The sequence below is a fragment of the Dromiciops gliroides genome, chromosome 3, assembly GCF_019393635.1.
Source record: "Dromiciops gliroides isolate mDroGli1 chromosome 3, mDroGli1.pri, whole genome shotgun sequence".
In the NCBI taxonomy this organism is placed as follows: domain Eukaryota; kingdom Metazoa; phylum Chordata; class Mammalia; order Microbiotheria; family Microbiotheriidae; genus Dromiciops; species Dromiciops gliroides.
The window spans coordinates 363064755-363091985 of NC_057863.1; positions in this window are offsets into that span (position 1 = coordinate 363064755).

The following is a 27231-nucleotide window of genomic DNA, read 5'->3' on the forward strand; positions in this document are numbered from 1 at the left end:
TGAACTGATGCAAAGTGAGGCAAGCAGCATCAGGATGATATGTACACAGTAAAAGCAATAATGTGAAGGTGATCAACTGTGAAATACTTTGCTACTATGAGAAATAAAATGAATCATGACACATTGAAAGAACTCATGAAAAAAATATGGTTAAACTGCAGAGAAAAAATTGATGAACTCAATGCAGATTGAAGCATATTTTCTAACTTTCTTTTTCTTTCTTTTTTGCTGTTTTTGAAACATGGATAATATGGAATATGTTTTTAATGATTTCACATGTATGATAGGTATCATACAGCTTGCCTTCTAAATGAGTGGTGAAAGGCCTAGAGGGAAAGAGAATTTGCAACTCAAAAATGAAAAAAAAAATGTTAAAAATAAAATAACATGCATACATATCTATATACCTGTGCATATATATATATATATATATATACATAGAAATATAAATAGATGGGCTAGGGCCAGGACATAACCATGATTATTGGATTTCTGGGTATTCTACCATCTGCCCCTCTTACTATACAGAAGGCCATAAAGCCTCTCCTCCATAGAGGTGAAACTTATGAACAAATCCCACTGGAATTTCAGAAGTCTCTGTGCAGGACTCTTCCTCTAGGTCCTGCAATCAGTTCCAATTCAAAGGACAAGTGGCACACTCTGCTCAAATTATCTGTTTACTATTCATTTCACATAGACAAATTCAATAGATCTTTACAATATTTCTAATAAGGTTCTGCACTCCCTATAGAAGCAAGACTCAGATGCCATTCTCCACAATGTTGCTGATATAATGCTGTCTTCTTTTTGACTCATTTCGATCACTACCAGCTTGGTGGAATATAGTATGCTCTGTTTTGTGTTCCCTGTTAGTTGAAGAGTAAATAGAAAGTCAGAAGAACTAAATAGTAAAATCAATAATCCCGAAAAGTAGAAAAAGTGGATTTTAAGGCTTATACCTCATTGTTTCACAGTATGTCCATAGCATCTCCTGCATATCTATATCTACATCCATCTATCTATCTATCTATCTATCTATCTATCTATCTATCTATCTATCTATCTATCTATCTATCTATCTATCTATCTATCTATCTATCTATCTATCTATCTATCTATAACATACTAGAACTTTCAATAGGAACCAAAAGGTCTTATCCTAGCTTTGAGGAAGATGACTGTGCTTATTTGGCTCCTTGCCATTTTGAGAAAGTATAAAAGATAAGAGACACCTCAGGTTGTTGTTAAGAAACTAATTCACAATGACATGATTTTTTTTTGAAATAGTAATTTTGTTATAGTTAATGAAACTTTAAATATCCACATAAAGTTTTGGCTGTGGGATGGTAACTGAATTTTATCTCGTGGGCTCGTCTCTGAAATATACATAATTCCTTCCCTTACATTCATAAAGTTGTTTGGCATGAGTGATAAGGTAATAAAAGAAAAAAGACAAATTTTCATCTGACTCTCAATCCAAGGTTATCAGTTATTTGGAAGTTGGACTCTGGTTTCATTGTAACGTGACTCTTCCATTACTACTTTAGAAGAATATCTCCACTTACATACATATGGTTTAGATATTGACATTCATTACATCTTGATCCATCATATTTCAGGAAGAACTTGGTGTTTTTTGTGCTTTGGAGCTATTTTAAATTGATCAAGGTAAAATGTCTTTGCTATTTTAGGCAGGCTTCTTACTCTTGGGATGCATAAGACTCACAACAATATTCACATAATTTCAACAACATGGGAAAGAGACCTTTCCATACATTTTATATTTCCCCCTTTCTCAAATGCTTGAGAAGCTGATCATGCCTGAATAGTCTTGAGTTTAAAGACACTTGTTCTTCCTGAAGTATTTTAGTCCATCTCCAGAGAGTTCTTCTATAGTCGACTTATCGGATGCTAGACAATTTACATGCTATAAAAATAAGTGAAAGTGATGTGATGTGCCAGATTTCTAGTGGAGTATGAGTAATCATCCTGTTGGCATGGCACAAAGATTCAGAGAAAAACACACAGTGGAGATATTTGCTGAAAAATAAGAATAATAAAACCCTTTTTTATTTAGAAAAGAAATGAAATGGATAGAATATCTAAATGGAAATGTGGACTATGTACTAATGTATGGTGAGGAAGGATCTTCATATGGTATTATGTATGTCCCTGCCATAATCAATAGATAAATTAACAAATATTTATTGGGAACCTACTATGTATGAAGTATTATGTATTATTATGTATTGTATGTATATATAGTATGTATATATGTATATATAGTATGCATTTATGTGTGTATACACACAAACACATATGTAAATGTGACTAATAATAAAGTCATGATAAATGGTCAATCCCCTTGCCAGGTTTGTGATAGCATGAATTCCTTTTATTTATGTATAGGTATCTAGTTGGTCCTTTCTAACTCTCAAATTTTATGATTCTGAAATATTATAATGGCAATAAGGAGGATGTAAAAATTTAGAGAGAAAATGTGATGCTATCAGGCTGACATAATCTCACAAGCCTTCAGAGTATATTGGAACTGAGAATTGAAGAATTGTACAATTTAGAAAGGAAATATGATTGTGAGGAAGGGTAGAAAAAGAAGATAAACATTTATATTGTGCATAATACATGCCAGGCACCATGCTAAGTAATTTTTAAAAAATATTATCTTATTTGATCTTTACAACAACCGTACAAGGTAGATACTATAAGTATTCCCATTTTACAGTTGAGGAAACTGATGCAGAGTTTATGACTTGTGTAGGGTCACACAGCTAGTGTCTGAAAGCAGATTTGAACTCAGGTCTTTCCAACTTCAGTCTGAGCTTTATTTACTGTTTTACTGATGCCTCAAGCATGGTTTATTTCAACTGTACCCATTCTATATACTATACTCATTCCTCAAGCATGGGTGATAATATCACAGGGGAAAAAAAAAGGTTTACATTTCCAGAAGTCTTGAAATAGGGAAAGAGATTCATTTATCCACTATACTGTAAAATACCATTTAACCAACATTCTCTAAATAACCACCCTGTTTTGTTTAATATCTAAAAGAAAATGTGAAAGTCATTCCTAATTCTTTGTGAGACTTTCTATACATATGGTTTGTGTGTCCAGACACTGTTCCAGGAAGGACACATTCTTTATTTAAATTCAACAATATTAAGTCAATGTTACCTAGGTAAGCATTTGAGAAAAGAGAAAAAGAAAGTATATGGAAGGGTCTCTTCTATGCTGTTTCAACATGTAAACACTGATGTGAACAGTATGCATCTCAGGATGAAGAAGCCTCTTGAGAATTTTCATCCAAGATCTATTATGTTTGTCAATTTAAAATAGTTCCAGCTACCTATTGTTGGTTTAGATAGATCTGGAAATAATGCTAAAGCTAAAACAGCATGGCAATATTTTGTAGCTATTGCCAATCAGATTGTTTTTGTTTGGGAAATGCTTCAGAGTAGAAACAAAAAATGAAATATCAGGAAAAATTGGAAATGGTTTTACATCATGAAACAATGTAACCAATTGTTGTTTCAATACTTTTTATTCTTTCCTCTTTCACCATCAGGTCTAATTGGTTGCCATGTTCTGTCATTTCTAGTCTCATTGTATTGCCAGAATTCCTAGATTTTTCTACATTTGTGTTGCAACCAACATGGTTTAGACCATAGTCTCTTATCTGTAATGTTGAATTGTTCTTACATCAATCAACCTGCACTTATTAAGCACTCAGCATGTGTCAGGAACTATGCTTGTTGTTAAGGATAAAAAGACTAAAGTAAAACAGTCACTGTCATTAAGAAGCTAATACTGTATTGGGGGAAAACATGTTATAGTGGGGCACTTATCTAATTTTCCAACCTTATTTTACTCTAGACCCTTTAACAAGGCCACCTTGAATACATACTGTTCTCCACTGTTATCCTGCACTCTTCTATACTGGTGTATTCACAATCATATCTATCTTTAAAAATCCTCTTCTATAGTTTCAGGTCCCACTTAGGAGGCAAATCCTCCAGGAAGCCTTGTTTTATAGTGATAGTGAAAAAAGAGCACTTCCTTCTCAAAATTTTCTGGCTCTTTTGACTATTATGTTTTCTAAAAAAAATAATAGGGGGCAGCTAGGTGGCGCAGTGGATAAAGCACTTCACTATACTTCAGTTCATATAAAGTCTTTCCAGGCTTTTCTGAAATCATTCTTCATGTCATTTTTAATAGCACAACAATATTCTATCACCATCATACACCACAGCTTGTTTAACTATTCCCTAATTGATGGGCATTCCTTTGCTTTCCAGTTCTTAGCCATCACAAAATGAGCTACTATAAATAGTTTGTACAAATAGGTCTTTTGCTTTCTTGAGGGATTTGACTTTTAGCAATTCTATGTTATATACATTTCTGATTCTTCTCTCCCAACTCTCACCATTAGACTTTCAACTCTGCAATAAGTGGGATTCTTTTCTTTGCCATCATTCTATCCTCAGTAGTATAACAGTGCCTTGGGAAAATTAATGTGATTCACAAATGATTGTTGATTTGTATAGGCTTTAATGGAATAGAATTAGATTGAATTTAATTGAATACTACCTGTTTAAGGAAAAATTACATTTTTAAGGCTGAGGTTAGACAGGCTAGTCTGGGGTATTTTATCCTAGAAAATTGGGTGCTAATTTTAGCTATGTCTGATGCTTTAGACTTTGTTGATGGTTCTGAGATTTATTTTTGTAACATTTATAAATGTATGACACTTTTCCTTTGTCTTATGGAGGAACTTTAAGAGCTTTGTTTTGATTGAAGGTTCTTTACTGACTTGCCACTCTTTCTTTGTTCAGCCTTCCAACTTCTTTCTCCAACTTTGATTTGACCTAAGGCCAGCATTAGCTTTTGAGAAATATAGCACTACCAATGAGAATTCACATTTGTGTAGTGCTTTCAGGTTAGCAAAATACTTTCCTCCCAACAGCTGGCTATTTTCAGCAGCTCTGGCCTCCCTGTATTCTCTTTACCTTTTCTTCCCACCTTGGCACACAGTCTCCTCTCCTCTAAGGGGCACTTCTTCCACAAAATCTTACTCTTAGTATAGGATTTCAAAAGCTCATTGGAAATGGTATGTTTTACAACCTTTATAAGGAGAATTTGCATTTGAAAAGGATACAAAACCCCAGTTTGACTTAAGTTTAAAAAGTGATACTCTAATTATAGAACTTTAAGCATGAATGATCTAATGGGGGATATTTATTTATGGGAAGATGCTGGAAATTACACCTTACAAATTCTACCTACTGATTCTACTTTAGGGGGGTCAAATTTTTTTTATTAATTTTAAACTTAAATTAAAAAAAGAAAAGAAAAATGTTTGATTCATTTATTTATTTAGAGTTTTGAGTATCAATTTCTAGCCCTCTCTAATTCCCTCCCTCTTTACCCTCCCCCTTCCTTGAGGCAGCAAGCAACCAGATATAGGTTATACATGTGCAATTCTGTAAAACATTACCATAAGAAAATAAAAATAAAAGAACAGTTCCACGTATACCACAGAACATGAGAGGATTCAATATAAAACAAAGAATATCATTTTAAGAAAACCTATATAATAAATATTACACATTGTTTTCAAAGTTGTTTAGCCTACTCCATCTACTAATAAAGTTATCTACTCTATCTGTACTAGAGGCATTTACTTAAAATCTTTTTTATACTCACTGAATCATTCAATCTTTTTTTTTTTAAACCCTATGGCAAACATGTTTACCACTTCATTCCTCTATGAGTTCCTCTCTGGAGTCTTTAGTCCTTTCTAACCCTAGTATATCACTCTGCCTCTATAACCCCTTCTTCTCTGATTGAAAAGTTTCTACTATTTTAAGCAATGTGCCCAGGCTGGCCATGTTCTTTCCTTTGTTCCTCTTACAGTTCCATACTGACTCTCTGATCTTGTTTTATCATGGTCCCATTCACCCCACCTTTTCAACTTTCTGTTATATGTCTTCTCCCTATTCAAAAATAATCTTCTTGAGGACAGACACTGTCTTTTGGCTCAGTGCTTGACACAGTGCCTATAACCTAGTAAGTTCTTAATAAATAATTGCAGGGCAGCTAAAGCAATGGCCTTGGATTCAGGAGGACCTGAGTTCAGATCTGGCCCCAGACACTTGACACTTACTAGCTGTGTGACCCTCGGCAACCCTAATTGTTCCACAAAAATAAGCCACTTTTTTAATACCTTCAGAAATCCCCATTCTCTGATGATCTGTTTCTTATTAAGAAACTGTGGCAGAGTGGAAAGAGAACTGTATTTGGAGACAAAGAACTTGGGTTCATCTTCCTTTTTTTCTACTTACTACCTGTATGACTAGGCAAATAATTTAATCCATCTGGGACTCAATTTCCTCATCTCTAAAATAATGTAGCTGGAGTAGAACATTTTTAAACTTATGTTCCTGTCATTCTAGACTGGATACAGAATGGAGGACTATTCTTTCAGTGTCTTCCATCTCTTTGTAGAGTTTTTGTATCTCTATTCCTTTCAAATACATACCTATAAAAAAGCTATTCACATTGACCTCCTTGATAAAAATAATCTTTTCTCTGTTTTGTCCTCCAGTGATTGTGGCATAGAAGTGACCTAGTCTCTCAAAGAATATAGCGTGTAAATGGAAGATTTTATAATCCCTACAAAACTGTGAAGAGCTTGAGTAATATCCAAGTGGTGGATTATATACAGGTTCTCTGAGGATCAGCCTTATAAAAAATTCAAAGGAACTCACAACTAGAGACTTGGAAAACATAGAGTGATTTTTTTTTCAGCCATAGCAACTCATGGAGACAGTCCATGAAGAAGAGAAAGAGTCTGTTACCTGTATCAGTTGAAGAAGTACCCATGCCAATAAGAAATATGCACCCTTGAAGCACTGCATATATAGCAGTTTGACATATTAGAGAGGGAGTCAGACTCAGAGCGAGGACAAGTGGAGTTCAAGACTTGTCCCTGACAAATGGTAGTTATTTGACCTTGAATAAGTGACTTAACTTATTAGTGTTCAAGGCAAATCATAAGACTAAATTTCAGGGAGGATCCCAACACTATCTTTCCCACACTGCCTTTCACTGGATCACTAGTGCTTTGTATAGTGTGTGGTACATAATTAGTGCTTAGTAAAAGCTTCTTAACTGCTTAGATAGACTTGCATTGGCATAAGGAGTTTCCTCATCAGAAAGCTCACTGTACCAATGGAATATATTTAGTCCCTATTCCTATCCTGTATGAATAACAGAAACTCTGTTTCTACATATTAGGGCATAATGTCACTGGTAACTAGAAGATATTAAATTGTTGAACTGGACCACAAGGCTAAGAAAAATCAGACAATGATTGAAAAGAACCTCTGTTCACATTGTTCTTTACCTTTCTATCAGTTTTGCCTGGGGAAGTGAAGGCATGTAGATTTTCATCAGGGCTTTCAATGAATACCAAATTAAGAGACCTGAGACTGATTTTTTTTAAAGCAAAGCTCTACCAAAAGGGACTTTATCAAAATTGACAAACCTACTTCCATAGTCTTCCAGGAGCATTTATGGAAACTGAGTGATTTAAATTGTCACTTGAGGATTGACGTGAAAACTTGCAAAATTTATCAGGGAGAGATTTCAGATGATTCTAAGAGAAGCTGTCTTGGAGTCTGTGCTGTGCTGTCGTGTTTTAAGGCAGGAAATGAGTTATTCATGTAACATTTCACAATGGCGAAAAAACCAGCATTGTGATTTCTCAACCTGGTAGAGAGTAATTCCAAAGTTTTGGGGTTATGTGGCAATGCATCTGATGAGTGAGTGAAATAGAAATGGGAGTGGAGATAACAGATGAAAGAATGAAGATTAAGTTATTCCCTAAACATACAACTTGTGGAAGAGCGGGGTATGCATTGAATTTTGTCTCTCAAGCCATCTGGGCCTCATTAATCAAGTAAGGACAAAGACTACAGCTTCTGCATTCAAGGATGTTATGGATGTCAAGGTTCTAATGGTCGTAGAAAGCTTAGTCAAAGAGAATTAAACATTAAAAAAAATTAAAACAATTTTAAAAATACCTTCAGTTAATGGGAAAACATAGGTCTAGGAATCCACATGAGCTTGTTAAATATTGCTTGCCTTTGTCAGATTCCACTAACAATTTTATACCTCACTCATGCTCTCTTCTAAAAGCAGATGAACTAACAGTGCAGAGAGACTCACAAACACTAATCCTATTTACTGGGTGTCAATTTGTCATCCTCTCTTGAGCAGGAAAAGATATGCTGTCTAGAAATTGATAGCCTCTGTGCTGGAATTAAAAGTGTACAACCATTCATATTTTCATCAGTGATGAAATTTATTCAATGTATTATCCTCTAGGTCTAATCCAGGTCCTGGATATTTTAGTGGGGTGTTTGTTGCTATACGCGTCTAAATGCTATCAAAGATGAAATGAAGCACAACTTCCTCCATACAGGATGGACTTCTAGTTCATCCTGTCATGGGATGAGAAATTGAAGCCAATGTCCTCATAAGTCAGTGTAATTCAGTGGAAAGAGCATTGGTTGTGGAGTAAAAGAACTTGGTTCAAATCTGGCACACTAGTCTGAAGTTAGGCAAATAACAATCATTGTTGGCTTTAATTTCCTCATCTACAATCCTGTCTCTGTTGCTTGCTACCTGTTTGATTTTAGGCAAGTCACTTAGTCTCCCTTGGCCTCACTTTCCTTCTCTGTAAAAATAGGAAGGAGCTGGACTGGATGATTTCTAAGGTCAATTAAGATGTGATTTTTACATTTTTTTTCCTGCTTCAAAACCCAATTGTGAGAGGAAAAATAATCAGGAAGCCATTCACAATAATAAAATAAAGACTCATGCAAAAGCACTCTGACTGTAGTATGCTATTTATATCCAATCAGAAGGTCATCATCATCATTAATAATAACTAGCATTTATATAGCACTTATTATATTCCAGACACTATGCTTAGCACATTACAAATATTATCTCACTGGAGGCTCACAACAACCCTATGAGGTGGGTGCTAATATCCCCATTTTACAGATGAGGAAACTGAGACTGGCAGAGAGATTAAGTTCTACCTTTTCAATATCTCTTGCCCTTCACTAAGGTAGGATTCAGATAGCTACCACCTTAGCTCATATTAATAGTACCTCTTGCCTAGAATATTCTAACAGACTCCCTACCTCAAATCCCTCATCACTCTTGTCTGTCCAATACACTTTTGACAAAATAATTATCCTTAAACTAAGATCTGACTTTGTGACTCTCCTAGTCATCAGTTCCAGTGATTTCTAGGGGAAAACATCTCTCTTTTTAGCTTATAAAGAGTTACACAATCTAGCCCCAACCTACCTTTCCAGCATTGTTGGACATTACTTTCCTTCCAGAACTCTGCAATAAAGCCAGACTGGTTTTCTCTCTATTATTCAGGATACTCAGTTTTCTATCTCCAAGCTTTTCTTTGTATTGACCACCCCTCATGTATGGAATGTATTCCCTCTTTAACCATGCTTCACAGAGCCTCTTTCTCTTCCTTTAAGGTCCAGCTTAAGCACTATTTTCTGCATGAAGCCTTTCCTAATCTCCCTAACTGCTATTGCCATTCCACAAACCCCACCCCAATTACCTTGTACTTAACTTTGTGTATTATATGTTTACCTTTATACAAATGTGCTTTACTTTTTATATGTATTTGTCTTCCTCATTACAATGTAAGCTGTTTGTGAGTAGGTATTGTTTCAGTCTTTGTATTTATATCCCCAACACCTAGCAGAGTGCCTAGCATATACTTACTTATTTTTCCACCATTGGCAACAATAGTTAGAACCATTCCATTTGGCCTGTATCACCTCTGTGGGGATCAATTATGTCAAAAATTGTACTATTGGAAGAAACGAGGTATAGAACAACATTTCACCCCATCTAACAAAATAAGGTCAAAATGGGTACATGATTTACACATAAAGGGTGATGCCATAAGCAAATTAAGAGAGCATGGAATAATTTATTGGTCAGATTTATGGACAGGGGAAGAATTTAGGACCAAAGGATATATAGAGCATGTTACAAAATATAAAATAGATTATTTTGATTGTTTGAAATTTAAAAAGGTTTTGTCCAAAGAAAACCAATGCAACTAAAATTATAAGGAAAGCAGAAAATTCTGAAATAAGTTTTGAAACAAGTATTTCTGATAAAGACCTCATTTCTCAAATATATAGAGAATTGAATCAAATTTATAAAAATACAAGTCATTCCCCAATTGATAAATAGTCAAAGGATATTAACAGGCAGTTTTCAGACAAATCAAAGCCATCTGTAGTCATATGAAAAAGTGCTCTAAATCACTACCAAGCAGAGAAATGCACATTAAAACAACTCTAAGGCACCACATCACACATATCAGAATGGCTAAAATGCAAAAAAAAGCAAAATGTTGGATGTTGGAAGGGTTGTGGGAAAACTGGGAGTATTGTTGGAGTTGTGAACTGATCAAACCATTCTAGACAGCAATTTGGAACTATGCTGAAAGGGCTAAAAAACTGCACATATCCTTTGTTGCAGCAATACCACTGCTAGGTTTACATCCCAAAGTAATCCCCCCAAAAGGGGAAAGAATCTATTTCTACTGTGACAAAGTAATTATTAATAATAGACTTCTTAGGGCCCCACTGATCAGTCCTTTCCTTCCCCATTCCACTGCAGAAAATCAGTTCTCCTTAAGAAACCTCTTCAAATATCCTCTGGCATAAAGCAAAAGGAATGGAAATAGATTCATTTGTTTAGGTGGTATTCCTAGAGTTCATCTTCATATAGACCATCTTCAAGTCAAGTCAACCAATAGAGTTGAATGATGGTAACCAGTTAGATTTGTTCGGCATATAATGACCCAATTAACTTTGATCAAAGTATAATGACCTGCCTCTATCAACAGAGGATAAAAAACCCTTGGAAAACTTCATGTGGGGTCTTCTGAGGTTTCTAGGGCTTCTGGAGCATTTCTGTGTTTCTCTGTATTCTGAAACCACATGGTCTCTGCCTCTCACTGTCTTTGGTCTCCTTGAGACCCCATGCTATCTCTCTGGGAGACCACCTGGATATTTTGGGTCTTTTCTTTTGCCCACACTAATTGGCATGCTGGAGCTGTCTCCTTGCTTTCTCTGCCACATCCCTTGAGACCTTGAGAAGTTAGGGAGACACATGGTTAATCCTTTACTGGTATAATATCAATACATTAATGATGTGCTTATCTCAAACTGGTACCTATATCAATTATTTTAATGTAACAATACAAAAATATTTATAGTAGCTCTTTATGTGGTAGCTAAGAACTGGAAATCAAAGGGATGCCCATCAATTGGGGAATGGCTAAACAAATTTTTATGTGATTGTAATGGAATATTATTGTGCTATAAGAAATGACAAGCAGGAAGATTGAAGGAAAAACACAACTGAAAAGACTTACATGAACTAATGCATAGTGAAATTAGCAAAAACAGAAGAATATTGTACACAGTAATTGCAATATTGTTCAACAAAAAACTGTGAATGACTTAGCTGTTCTCAGCAATACTATAATACAAGACAATGCTAAAGAACTAATGATGAAGCATACTATCAACCACCAGATAAAGAAGTAATATTGACTGAATACAAACTAAAGAATGCTATTTTCACTTTCTTGTTCATTATTTTCTTTTATCAAAGTCTTATACAAAATGGCTAATATGAAAATGTTTTATATAATTGTACATGTTTAACCTATAACTGATTATCTGATTGCGTACTGCCTCAGGGAGGGGGGAGGGAAGGGAGGAAGGTAGCGATAGAATTTGGAATTCAAAATTTAGATTAAAAATCATATTGAAGACATATTTATAGATATCGGATTTAAGCCTCACAAGAACTCTGTGAGATTAGTACTAAGGTAATATAAAGAAAGTAAAAAACAAAACAAAACAAAACAGTCCATGACCTCACAAAGCTTACATTCTAAGGGAGGAGACAACATGCAAATAAATAGGTAATTCAGAGTAGAAGGAAGGGAACCTGGAAAGGGAAAGCTTGGACTAATGGAGAAAGGTTTGTTACAAAAGGTCATTATTTGAGTGTTGACAGAAGCTAAGGATGCCAAAGGCAGAGCTGATGAGGGAAAGCACTCCAGGCCTAGGGGACAGACAATGTTAAGGAGTTTGGAGATCCAGTGTCATATTCAAGGAAGAGATAAGTAGGCTGGTATTGTTCAAACAGTGTTTGTGGAAAGGAGTAAAGTGAAATGACTGAAAAATTAGAAAGGGATAAGGTTGTGAAAAGCCTTAAATACTAGAGGTTTTTTTTTTATCCTAGAAGTAATAGGGTACAACTAGAGTTTATTGGTGGAGAGGGTTGGGGTGCATAAGGAATGTGTTATTCAGATCATTTTAGTCCTTTCCCACTCCCATTTTGGGTTTCCTCCCAAAGATACTGGAGTACGTTGTCATGTCCTTCTCCAACTCATTTTACATATAAGGAAACTGAGTTTAGGTTAGGGTTGAGTGACTTGCCCAGGGTCACATAGCGAGTGAATGTCTGGGGCCAGATGAACTCAGGAAAATGAGTATTCCTGACTCTGAGCCTTGCACTCTATACACTGTCTCAAAGGGTCACGAGCAGACTTATATTTTAGAAAAATCATTTTGGCATATGGGTTCATGATGGATTGGAGAGGAGATTTGAAGAAGGGAGATTGATTAGAGTACCATTGCAATAGTCCAGGCAAGAGGTAATAAGTTCCTAAATTAGGGTGGTTGTATATAACTGAAGAGGAGACATCAGAGATGTTAGGTTGAGAACCTGAGTGACTAGGAGGATAGTGGTACCCTCAACAGTAATGGGAACAGATATAAAAGAGGAGGGCCTGGGGGAAAAGATCATGGATTTTGCTATAGACATGTTGAGTTTCGGGCAGCTAGGTGGCGCAGTGGATAGAGCACCGGCCCTGGAGTCAGGAGTACCTGAGTTCAAACCCGGCTCAGACACTTAACACACACTTACTAGCTGTGTGACCCTGGGCAAGTCACTTAATCCCAATTGTCTCACTAAAAAAAAAAAAAAAAAAAAAAAAAAAAAAAGACATGTTGAGTTTGAAAAGTCTCCTGGACATTCAGCTCAACATGTCTCATAGGCAATTGGAGATGTAGGATGGGAGCTCAGAAGATAGGTCTGAATATGTAGAGCTGGGGGCCATGAGCCTGAATCCATGAATCCATGGGAGCTGCTAAGATCACTAAATGAAGAAGGAGAAAGGAAGAAGAGAAGCAGATTCAGGGCAAGGCCTTGGGAAATACCCTTAGGAGAACCAAGAGAACCGTGATCCAACAACCCAGAGTTGTAAGTGGAATTTAACAAAAGGTAACCTGAAGCAACTCTCCACTCAAGATATCATTTTTAACAGGGGTATGTGACCTGATATTAAAGGGTAAGTGTCCCTTTAAAAAGACAAAATTCAAAGCATGATCAGTCTTTTTGTAGGGCTAGCAGTAACCAGTAGATTAAATCCTTGGCACCTCTTGCTGACTGAAGACCTGGAGCAAGGACTGAGAGAATCTTATATAACAATTGACAAGATCACAGCAAAATCTTGAGCAACATAGATGTGTCTTCTGATTGACTATCAATGACACAATCAAGATTGAGTTTACATAATTCCAAGTTTCCTTTGCAAAGACAAGGGAATACCAAATGGTAGACATTTGAATGAGGTCTTAATGTGAATGTGGGTTAAGAGCTCTCAGCTTCTTCCCATTATTTCATCATGAGGAGGGGTTGGGGTGAGGGAAGTAGAACCAGTTTTCAGGTGAAAGGATTAATATGAATCAACAGAAAGCAGGCTGGTCTTCAGATGTGTCTGATTAAGTCCCTCTATGTCACTTAAGGAATGCTACTTGCTTTATTAGACCCAGTTGCCTCTAACAATTTTGGCTAGAAAAAGCATAAGTCATTTCAATTAGGTTCCCTCTGCTCTCATGTAAAGCTAGTCACCCCTAACTTTCATGAGGAAAAGCAAGGACACCAGAGTCATCCCCTGGGGAGGGCCTAACTCTAGCTGGTTTCTGTACTTGTTTGGTAAAGAGAAGTAAGGATCTCACTTGGGAGGGGCCTAGCCCAAGATGGTTAAGGAGCAGATGGCTTTGGGAGTTTTGAGTGATCACCTTACTCAGAAACTTCCTGCCCTTTGGAAGTAGGATTTATCACAATGAGGAAAAGGATGGATCAGAGAGAAATATTGATTATTAAATAATACAGAATGATATTAATTTTCCTCATTACTTAATAAACAGTTCTTATGAAGTAAAATGAAAATATAAAAATGGCCCAAGATGGTTTTATTATGGAGAGTGTTTTCACCAAAACAAGTATTTCTGGAAGAAATACTAGCAAGAGGCAATACAATTTTGTTGTTGTTGTTGTTGTTATGGCATAATCTTGAATTTTAAAGTTCTATACCTAATGTGAATTGTTTGTTTAAAAGTATTTTATTATTTTCTAGTTACATGTAGAGATAGTTTTCAACATTTTCTTTTATAAGATTTCTACTTTCAAATTTTTCTCCCTCCCTCCCCGCTCCTCCCCAAGACAACAAGCAATCCAATACAGATTATACATATGCAATCACATTACATATTTCTGCATTAATCATGCTGTGAAAGAAGAATCAGAGCAAAAGGGAAAAACCTCAAAAAACGGAAAACAAAAAAAAGTAGAAATAGTATAGTTCAATCTGCATCTAGATTCCACAGTTCTTTTTTTTCTGGATTTGGAGAGCATTTTCCATCATGAGTTCTTTGGAACTATCTTAGACTGTGGTATTGCTGAGAAGAGTCAGATCTATCACAGTTGATCAGCACACAATGTTGTTGATACTATGTTCAGTGTTCTCCTGGTTCTGCTCATCTCACTTAGCATAAGTTCATGTAAATCCTTCCAGGTTCCTCTGAAATCTGTCTGCTCATCATTTCTTGACATTGATTTTTTAAAACTTTGTGTTCTAAATTTTCTTCCTCCCTCCTCCTCACCCCTCTCTATGGAATCAAGGAAGCAATACAATTTTAAAGGAATTAAGGGATTAGGCCTCAAAATTTTTCAAAAGGAAAGTAAAATAAAGGAGGAAGAAAAAATCACTGACAATCCTTTTGCCACCCACCCTACCAAAGGTGACTGTGGAGAAATCAGCAAGTACTAAGCCAAATGTCTTTTTTGTAATCTCTTAGAAAATGTATGTGAGAAGTATATGTGTACATATTGAAGGCATATTTGATGAAAACATATATGTAAAGGGCAGCTTTTTTGGACAATCTCCTACAGTGAGCTATACCTTTATAGTGACAGAACTGACTGGGAGATGTAGAGAATTTAGAATCCTGGGATGTGTATGTACTTTTCTTTTCAGGGCAATGAGGGTTAAGTGATTTGCCCATGGTCACACAGCTAGTAAGTATCAAGTGTCTGAGGCCGGATTTAAATTCAGGTCCTCCTGAATCCAAGGCCGGTGACCTTGCCCGTGTATGTACTTTTGACAACACTCATGGAGCACCGATTTCCTCAGATGAGGTATATTATCAAAATATCACAAGTTTCCACTGTAGACATGGCCATAGAGATGACTCTGCTTAATGAGAACTTGAGTACTGATGCAATATTTCTCATGTAATGCACATTCCTCACAACAGAGACAGTTGCTTGAGTTGATATATTGATGGTATTTACAACAACAAAAGGCTCACAATTCTATAGTGATTTGAGAGTTATAAAGGAGCTTGGCAGTATCCTGGAAAAAAGAAATATTGAACATAGTCCAAGAAAAAGAGAGATCTTATCAGTGGTAAACTCCAAATGATAAATTTCTATTCACTAGTGATATGCATGTTAGATATTAGAGCTTCATCCCTCTTCAGATTCATATTATTATGTATTAACTTATCCAGGTATGGATTGTATTTACTCAGTAGAATATAAATGTCTTGAGGGCGGTGATTATTCCATTTTTGTCTATGTATTCTCACCAACTAACACTTTTAAGTGCCTAATAAATGATTGTTGAATTTAATTGAAATCAGGTCCTAGATCGCTGTACAAAGTTTCCTCAGGGAAATGTATTGTAATTCAAAGAGACCATTCTAACCATTCACATACACAAACATAACCAAGCCAACAAGTCAACTAAAAATGAATATTTCTCAGATTAGAACATGGAGTTAAACTGATAGATGATCAAATAGGTAGTTAATATGTATAACTCGTACAAATGTTGTATGCAAGGCAGTATAACCCAGTAGAAAGCCAGTCTATGATATAGATAATATGGGCTCAGAAAGATTCAATGACTTGTTCAAGGTCTTGCTGATTTTATGTGACAGAAAGGATATTCAAATTATTGCCTTATGATTCCAAATCCAGCCATACCCTTCAACAGTGTTTTACAAATAGTCGTCATACATCAAATTGAAATAAGGAAATGCTTTCCTAGAAAGAGCCCAAAGCAAGGGGAATCCACTTATAGACTGTACTTATGGAGCTATAATTCACATAATCAGTTGAGGAACATCTCTTGATATATTCAAATAGTTCCTAAAATGGATAATCCACATTCTGGAAATCAAGAATTATCAAAAATAAAAATTTAAAAATATTTTCAAACTACTGTTTACAAAGACATGTTGGTCCTATAAATACAAGAGCTTTGTCTCTAAGCAATGAGTTAGAATTAGAGGTGAAGGAAAGGACCCTATGTGACGAGTTGAACCATATGTATATTGGCATTCTAGAAGTAAAAGCATGTAATGTTTGTTTTTTTAAACAAATTAAAAAATGGAAAAGTGGCTTGGAAAGGGTAATAAAGGTCTTGGCAATTAGTCAGTGTTACTGTTGCCCCCCAAAAACAAGAAACTATTTCACGGGACAGTCTCCTCACCTTGCTGTGACCAGTCTGAGCTTAAACTCAACAGACCATCAGGAAAATTAGTCTAGATATTGTTCCAACATCCACTGCAAAGGAAGAATTAAACAAATGACATGATAAATTTGAAAAGATCCTCCAAGTTAATCAGGGAAGCAAACATTTGGAACTTTAGGGGTGATCAAACTCAGACCCTTTGTTTTACAGATGAAGCAACAGAGTCCCAGAAAGGTTAAATCACTTGCCTATGGTCACATAAACATCAAATACTAAATTATGATGCTTAGTGCAGAAAAGGATAGCCAAAATAAATGATTTTGGATTAAGACATTCAAGAGGGCAAAGGATTATAGGAGGGGCAGCTAGGTAGCACAGTGGATAAGGCACTAGCCCTGAATTCAGAAGGACCTGAGTTCAAACCCAACCTCAGACCCTCAGACACCTAACACTAGCTCTGTGACCCTGGGGAAGTCACTTGACCCTCATTTCCCCCCCCACACACACACAAAAATGTTTCTAGGGGATTCAGAAGCCTTAAGCCTGTATAACAAGATTTTTTTTTTCTAGAAAAGAATTGGAACTTTAGATAGCATGATGTGGCTGGATTTAAAATAAAAGGATCTGTGTTTGATTCCTGTCACTGCCACTTCTAGTGTGATCTTGTACAAATTACTTCATATCACTGGACCACAATTTTCATATATGTAAAACAAAGTTATAAAACTACATGACCTTTCAGCACCCTCTAATTTTAAATTTGTGATTCCATGGTCACAAAAAATAAAATAAATTGGTAGGGGTTTGTTTATATTTTTTTCTTTGAGAAAATGACTGGGTACTAAACACAGGAATCATTTTAGAATAATTTATTTGAAAATAGATCATCAAGTGGACAAATGGAAAGGTCAAAGGAGAAAACAAATCATGAGCAAATAATTATGAGGAAAAAATAATGAATGCAATGATGACACAATTCTAATACAATGTTACAGGATAAGTTCATTAGATATTTTTAAGGGTTATTAAGGTCTCAGGTGAAAATGCTTATTACTTATAGTCTATTTCAAGAAAAGTCTTTACTCAAAGGAGAAGAGGGTCCTTGAATTGGACTTAAAAGAATTGGTTGGAATTTAATATGATAAGAGAGGACAGTTCACGTTAAACTTGGACAATACCAGAAACTAAAGCATGGAGGGGCCAAATCCTACAGCATATCTGGGGAGAGAGGACCATAATATATTCTAGTTTAAGGTTTTGAGTAAATGAAGGAGTATACAATAATATTAGGTTAGAAAGGTAAGGTGACACTGGATGGTTAGGCCAAGGGAACATTGAATGTACAGCAAAAGAGTTTGAACTTTAATGTTGAATTAACAGAAAACCATTGAGATTGAGCCAAGGAGTATCATAACCAAACCAATCAAGGGGGATTGAAAGAACAATTGCTTGAAAGATGGATTAAAGATGGAGTGGGGGGGAGCAGAGACAGAGACAGAGAGACAGAGAGGAACAGAGAGACACATAGAGAGACAGAAAATTAATGAATGATGGCAGACCTATTGGCAACTCTTTTCCTAGTTTATCCTTGTGGTTTATCAAGAATCTGGAGAGGGATTATGGTAAAAGAAACAAAATATAGGAAACTATATGAAAGATTTTGCCTACTCAGAATTAACAAGTAAAACTCATAAAGTAATTTATGATTCATCATTGGACATCAGGGATAGGGTCTTGGCTTACTTTGTTTCTTATGGATTTCTTTATCTCACTGATAAGCCTAACATTCCATCTTTTCTCAGCCTAAGGGATTTTTTCTTCCCAGAAATCCACCAAACAGGTTCTACCCACATTGTGCTATTCCTTCCTTTATTTTCTGGATACAGTCAGAATTTGAGTTATCCACCTATTATCCAGAGCTATCTGCCAGTGATATGAAAAGAGAATTAGAGGTGAAGGAAAGGGGCTGAGAGGAGACGTATTATGAAACTATTGTAAAAGTTTAGTTTAATAAACATGAGGATTTATACAAGGGTGAAAACAATGGAAATAAATAGGAAACTCTTACTATGTGACTGGACTACTCCCTTTTCTGGTCATACATATGGGCTTTAATTTTTGACTAGAAGCTCAAATGTAATGATGCAGGCATTCAGATACAACCCCAGTCATATTTCTTAAGTGGCAATTATTGAGATTTTATGTCATTGCTGTGGAAATTTATTTTGATTTGGGGACCCTACCTTTGGTCCGAGATTGGAAAGCCTTAGGCCCTCAGGGTCTCTTCTGTGTGGAAGGGGCTGGTGCCCCTCTCCCTCTGCTTCAGCTGACCCCAAAAGCCCCATGGGCTGTACAAGATGCCAGGTTAGACAGCTGGGGGAGAAAAGCCCCCAGCTCCCTTCGACCTGAGCGGAGCTATCCAAAAGATCCCAATAGCCTGTGCTGAGGCGAGGGATACTCAAGCCCAGCCCCGCCCCCCCACCAGTCGCAGCCCTGGCCCGGAGGATGGGATTGGTCTGTGGGGGCTCAGGAAGCCCTGAGATTTGAGTGGAGAGAAGAAAAGCATGTAATGTTTGTTTTTTTAACCTGGTGTTCTGGGTTTTTAACCTATAGACCTGGGAGTTAGACAGCAGGGGGGTTTGGACGGAGCAGTTCGGATGGAAGAGAGGAGGCGGAGAAGAGGTCAAGCAGTGGCTGACCAGATTAGAAAGGTTGGAGTGCGGCAGACTAGAGACGGGGCTACAAGCACACAGGAGAAGATGAGAAAGACTAGGAGAAGAGAAAAGAGAGGCCGAAGGGCAGACTGACGGAGCAGACAGACAGAAGGTCGGTGAGAGAGAAACACAGGGGTTCAGTGGTGGCAGTACAGGAGAGGAAAATTAGAAGCAGGGGAATTTACAAAATGAAAGGGGCTTGGAGTAAGAATAAAGTGTAAGTTACCCTGAGGCCGGAGGCGGCTAAAGCCCTTATTGTATTCAAAAAGTTTGAAGCACAGCAGGTGGGAAAGAGACAGTGGAAAGAGACCCCAGAAAAGCAGTCAGGTTGTACATTTTATTTCCTTATATTCTTAATTTAAATAGCATCTCATAAATAAACTCTGCTTTGATTATTTTGCTAAGAGGCTTCTTAATATTTGGCTTATCAATTTGGTAGTGGAGCAGTGTGGTGGAACTTTATAAACAGCCCATGCTAAGTTAACAGCAGTCAGATAGCCAAATAGTCAAAAATCTCCAGATTAGTCATTCACAGATTAGGCCCCCCAAAATTAGCCCGAGTCATCTAAAATATTTCTTCATTTGAATGGCGACCTTATAATTTTTCATATACTTATAATTTTTCATGAGTAGATTAGCTTATTAATAATTAATTTTTTTTACAATATTTAATGGCGAGCCAGCTAGGAGTTACCAACCTACTACCCTGGTAAATCTTTAAAAAATAATAATAATAATAAAAATTAAAGGGCCACTAGGAAAAAAAATTTTAAGAAATTTTTTTCCACCTACTGCCTCACTTAATTTTTTTGAAAGCCTCTAGCAGAGAAAAGCCTTAGCGTTTATACTGAACCATGATTGAATATTTGTTTTACCTGTTGCCTTTCTTCGTTGGGGTCTTCTAGGACAACATATTGTCTCACTTTCAAAGGATGACTAGCTCAGTATTTTCTTATGGCTTTACAGGACTTTTCCTCATCCATACTATAAAAAATTTGGGGGGGGGGCGGGCGGCTAGATGGCGCAGTGGATAAAGCACCAGCCCTGGATTCAGGAGGACCTGAGTTCAAATCCCGCCTCAGACACTTGACACTTATTAGCTGTGTGACCCTGGGCAAGTCACTTAACCCCCATTGCCCTGCAAAAAAAAAAAAAATTTGGAATGATGGGATGAGTGAATCTATTTTCCCCACTGATCCCGTGGTTAATATTACTGGAGACATTTTGACTAATTTTGACCCTCATTATGCTAATATAATAATAGCTCTAGTGATTGTAATTTTTTTCTCTCCATTACTAATATTTTAGCACGGTATTTTCTCATACAACTCTGGAGAGAGAGAAAGAATTGTACCCATAGTGAGCCATGTATTAAGAGGGATGCCAGAGCTCCCTATACTAAAAATGACCTGAAGTTAGAAAAAGATGTTGACCAGTCTTTAAAAGCAGGTCAGCAGAAGCCTCCCATGCAGGATGCTGCAAAGCCTAAAAGCAGAAACATCCTAGCACCTGCACTTTCAGGTCAACCATTTAAGAGTCAATATAAAACACCTAAAGTGTGTCAATATTGTGAGAAGCAAAGACACTTGTTGAGAGAGTATAGAACTAGAAGGTATGAATTGAGACAGCTAATGACTGAAATCCTTAATGACTTTTTTAGGGAAAATAGAAATAATCAGAGAAATTTTTCCCAAAAAGGGAGCAACCAAGGCAATTACAGGCCTTATTACCAACAGAATCAGAATAACTTTAGAAGACCCTATCAGGAATGTATAGAAAGACAGAATCAGGGCAATTATAGGTCTTATTATAAAAAATTATTATATTATTATAAAAAATTATTATATTATTATTAAAAAAATCAAAATAAATATAGATCTTATCAGGGAGATACAGACAAGCAGAGTCAAAACAGGTATAGGCCTTTTCAGAGAAATATAAAGGAGCAAAATGAGAATAGTCACAGACCCTCTCAAAAGGGTACAGATCAGGGAAATATAGAGAAATGATGGTGTACAGGGGAGGAATGGACAACAGTAAATATTGAAAATTTTATTTTTCTAGACTTTAAATACATTAACCCTTTTATTCCATTCCATTCTCCTCCCCAGAGTAACAAACCTCATGTGATCCTCAAGGTTGAGGACACATATTATAATTGCTTATTAGAAGCCCAAAGAGTGGCAAAATTAACGAAGCAGCTAAGGGCCATTCTAGGAGCAGCTGGGTATTGCAGGCAATGGATACCCTGTTTTGGTAAAATTGCTAAGCCAAAATATTGTGAAATATTGTGTCATTGAATAGATTCCTCCTTCATCCTGGATTTATTTTCTCAATATATTCTCTTAAATTTCACTGATGCTCCATTCTTGTGGTCAACTCACCATTATTATTTGCCTTTTAGGTATCTGGCATCACTCGTATCAATTGTAAAGATAAAAATACATTTATGTTGAACATCTGTCCTCTATAAATCTCAGATGGCATGTTTAAAATAACAATGTTAATATTACAATTGCTGGATTATTGTAAATATCATTGAGAATTACTTTACTCAACTCCTTAGCTTTTAATTCAAGCAATTTTAACCCCTGAACATGGTCAGTTTTGGTCCCTTAGACAGTTAATCTGCCAGAGAAACAAATGCATTTACTACCTTACAAAATCTTGTCTAGTGCCTCAAAAGGTAACCTTTGGAAAGTCTAGCCCCCGCCTTTTTTTTACTGCTGAAGAAGCTATATTTATGTCTTAACCTGACATTTTTTCAAATAATAAACATAAATTTCAAATAGAATCCTGCTGTGATTTTTGGACAGGATGAGGAACTGGGGGAACCTGATAGTAGAAATGAAATATTTTTAATATGGTGATAGTTTTAATTTTTCTAATTACATCATAATGAAATTGTTTGGTCACATAAATAAGTTAGGAATTAACAATATAGTAGGAATATTGTAATATATTAAATTTAAATATAGAACCTTTGGGAAGAATTGAATTAAAAATAGTTTAATGAAACTTTGCCTCTAGATGAAAACAATGTTACACTGGTTATACAAGTCACTGGTTTCTTTATTTATATTTAATTTTGATTGTAGTCTATGAAGTAGATTTATAAAACATGGTCCTCATACATTGTAATTTTGCACTTTAGAAGGGCTATTATAAAATGACTTATGCTTATGCCCCTAGTACTTTGACTTATTTCCCTAAACCCCAAAAAACAATCCAGAAGCAGAAGTAAGATCAGGGGCCCTAACTTCTTGGCTTTTTTCTCTTGGTTTTCTTTCTACCAGAGTGAACACCTGTGATTAAAAGCACACAGTCACATACTTCACATCTTGGCCTTCTAGTTATCATATCTTATGTTCTAAAGAAAGAGTTTTCAGATATGACAAGCACTGGGTGCTTCCCCAGTTATACATAGAATGAGTAACACATCTCTCTTCATCTCTTTTAGTAATACTTGAGCAGTCAAAAACTTGCACATTGGATTCCACGAAAAAATCTCTACCCATCATTTGTCCAAATAACTCATGTTAGTTTCCTCTCTTCTCAAATTGGGAAGAAGTACAAGTACCAATTTTGAAGTTTTGTTGACCAAGTAATTACTTAGCACGGGTTGTGAAATCAATTTTGTGCTTAATAAATATCTATCTATTGATTGACTCATTTTTTTCAGCATTTCTTAAAAATTATTCCACTGGAAACAAATCATCTTTCCCTTCCTACATCAGTCCCATATTCTTTAGAAAACCATGTGATGAATCCAGAGGATTTATGAAAGAGGTAGAAATGTGGCTTCCCAGGTATACTAATAAAGAAAATGAGGTTAACAAAGTTTGGACGGGAAGGTTTGGGGGGTTAGGCGAAAGAAGGTAAACAATTTGGAATTTTTAAATTCAGGGGATCCAATATTTAGAAATCACACAAAAATATACACATTTATACATACATATATATTTGTTTATATACACAAATACATACACACGTATATATACAAAATATATAGATTGTGAATATATTAACAAAGACACATTTAACTGATAGCACATATTTTTATTGAGTGTTGTTTAGCCAATGCTGTACTATTTGTGAGGAAGTTATGTTCAAATAGTTCAAACAACTTAGCAATAAATAAATAAAGATAGAATATAAGTATTTCAAGGGAAGGGATGGTTTCATTTGTGTATCTTTAAAGTCTTAGTCCAGTAAATGCCAGAATTAATTTATAATCTTGTCATAGTTACATTGTGATGTATTCTTTCATTAGAAAGTAGACAGATTGAATGGTATGGACTCAGCCCCTTTTAGGTATTCCCAGATCACCAATAGGCTTTTCTTACATTCAGTGGTTTGGGTGCTAGATGGTGATTTTTTTTCCCCCTGATGATAAATGTACAGCTGCTTTGGGATCTTTTTAAATGTAAAAATATTCTTTATTACAAAAATGTAGCTCCATCATTTACATAACTAGATCTTAGAAGACATAAAAGATAGAGATGTCTTTTGGAGCAAGAATCAAAATAAGCATAATCAACAAACTCACTTAGGAGCCATTTAGCTATCTAACCACTTTAGTTGGATAAATGTTCTACTATCCTCTCAATTATGAGACTGCTTACTTTGGAATCTTTCCTTCTGCATGGAGACTTTTCACGAGCATCTCCTCTTCCCATGTTTGGCCTCAGCTTCCACTAAGATATTTATTCTCAAAGACTTTGGTTGAAACTGCCTTCATCTTAATTATAGATTCACTTAATTTTTCATCTTTACAAATGAAACTTTATTTTGATATTGGTATTGACATGAGACCCCTTTTCTCTGTTTTTCCTCAATATCTCATTCCCAAGAGGCACTATGTGGAGGCCTTGAAATTCAAGAGGGATTGAGGTAGTTGCCTGCCTAGCTCCCTTGGCGGTTGACTCTTCCATTATTACAATAAAAAGTTGGTCTCCCTTTCTAGTTACCATGGTGATCAGAACATTTTTTTTTTCCCTATCCCTTTCCTTTGTTCAATGAGACATAGCATTTTATATATTTTCTATCTTAGGCTGGCCAAATTTTTAACCATGTCAAATCACTTGAAAGCTTAGTATTCACTTGTTTGGTTTCTCAATTAATCAAGCAATATTTAATCCTCAGTACATACTGGATTAGGACTTTAGGAATATAAAGACAAAAATGAGACAATCCCTGTCCTCAAGGTGCTAACATTCTATGACTTGTTTATTTATATCTAACCTTTTTTGAACAATTTGAATTTCAGTTAAAAAAATGACATACAAGTTTAAAGAAATATATTTTCTTTCATATATATGGTAAATACTTCATAAAAATGGGTACTATCAGATAAGCAAATCATTGCTGCTAATATCTTCTAAAGGTAGATATTTATTATTGATAGATATTTGCCAGCTGATAAATATTTTCTATGAAATAAACTCATTTGGATAGAAATTGTACTGATTGGGTAAATTTGCTAGATTGACATAAGCCTATCAGAGCTGAAATTACAGGTTTTTCTTTTCATTTCTAAATCTTGGCAGTAGAGTTTTGCTTTTAATTTTAAAGCATTTGCATATTGGAATTTTGAGGTCACATAATCAAATCTGTCTGTGCATCAATGGTCTGGAATAAATAATAATGCATATTCTTGCTGATAATTTTTTTTAATTAAGGTGAAATCAAGCTCAGATAAAATATCTAAAGGCTTGAAAGGGAACAGACATTTTAGCAAGTGTGTATGGAAAGCTAAGTATTTTAATAAAATGTTATGTGGGGGTTCATCTAGGTGGCACAGTGGATAAAGCACTGGCCCTGGATTCAGGAGGACCTGAGTTCAAATCCAGCCTCAGATACTTGACACTTACCAGCTGTGTGACCCTGGGCAAGTCACATAACCTCATTGCCCCACAAAAAACAAACAACAACAACAACAAAACCCTGAAATGTTATGTGGAATTTTATGGGGTGACTATATGAAAGCCTTAGAATATGTTTACCATCACCAGTGGAACCACTGTCTAACTCTCTCCTGATTATTCCCCACAGTCATTTGGTTAACCTCCAACTTCAGAAGCAAATTATGTGCTCTAATTGGTCTTATATTTGGACTCTGGATTCTGGAAATTCAAAATTAGATCCTAGACTATATCACAAAAGATACTAGTTGTAGATCACTGGGAAAACACTGCTTCTCAGATTCTAATATTTGGCTGACAAGTGTTCCCTAGAGGTGTTATAGTGCAGGGCTTCTTAACTTTGTGAGTCTGGGGAAGCCTATTGAAATCCTTTTGGATTAATTTTGAAATGCATAAAATAAAATAGTTAGGAAGGGCAGGTCAGTGGTGCAGTGGATACAGCACTGGCCCTGGATTCAGGAGTACCTGAGTTCAAATCCAGCTTCAGACACTTGATACTCACTAGCTGTGTGACCCTGGAAAGTCACTTAACCCTCAATGCCCTGCAAAAAAAAATAGGTAGGAAGTCAATTATGCTGAAACATTTACTAAAATATTTTAAACTCCTATCCCAAATTTAAGAACCATGGTTCAGTCCCATTTCCTCATTATTTAGGAGAGAAAATGGAGAACCAAACAAAAGTAATAAGTATAAAAGCCTAGATGTGAAGTAATTTTCTCTGGCTCCAAATACAGTATGCTTCTTCTTTCCAAAATTTTATTTCTAAAGCATACATTTGACACCACCACCTTGTTCAAGAAGTTCTACTATGTCTCCCTATAGTTTATAGGATCAAATTTGTGTCATCTTCTATTTGGCATTTAAAACCCTCCATATTCTTACTCCATCTTACTTTACCAATCTTTAGATAGATAGATAGATATAGATATATTTGGTGAGGCAATTGGGGTTAAGTGACTTGCCCAGGGTCACACTGCTAGTAATTCTTAAGTGTCTGAGGTTGGATTTGAACTCAGGTCCTCCTGAATCCAGGACTGGTCTATCCACTGCGCCAACTAGCTGCCCCCTTTTTTATATATTACTTCCCTCGTGCACTCTTCAGTTTCCTACTTGCTTATTTGTGGAAATTAATTTTTTTCTCTCACTTCTGTGACTTTGTATAGGTTGCCTTCATGCCTTGAGTGTACTTCTTTTTTGCGTCAGCTTATTTAGTAACCTAGTCTCCTTTAAGTTCAAGACATGAGATGCTGAAGCATTTCTTGATGCTCTAGTCTACTAGTTCCCTCTGACCCCAAAATGCCTTATATTTACTTGGCACATATATATTTTATATAATAGTTATTTTGTGTAAATGAATAAAGAATTTTCTTCCAAGCCCTGTGTTAAGGGCTAAAATTCTAGCTAGTCTGACTAAAATATCTAAGGAGTAGTCGCCAACAAATTATAAGCTTTAGCAAGAGTTAGACTTTTAAGCATTTATTAAGGAGAATAAGAATTTGGTAAAGAGAGAAGAAAAGGCCTAGATTCCTATATATTAAAGGGAGAGCGCATTTCTAGCTCCCTTCTCCACTGGAGTCCTCAGGAAAGAGCAAAGACAGAGCGCCCAGC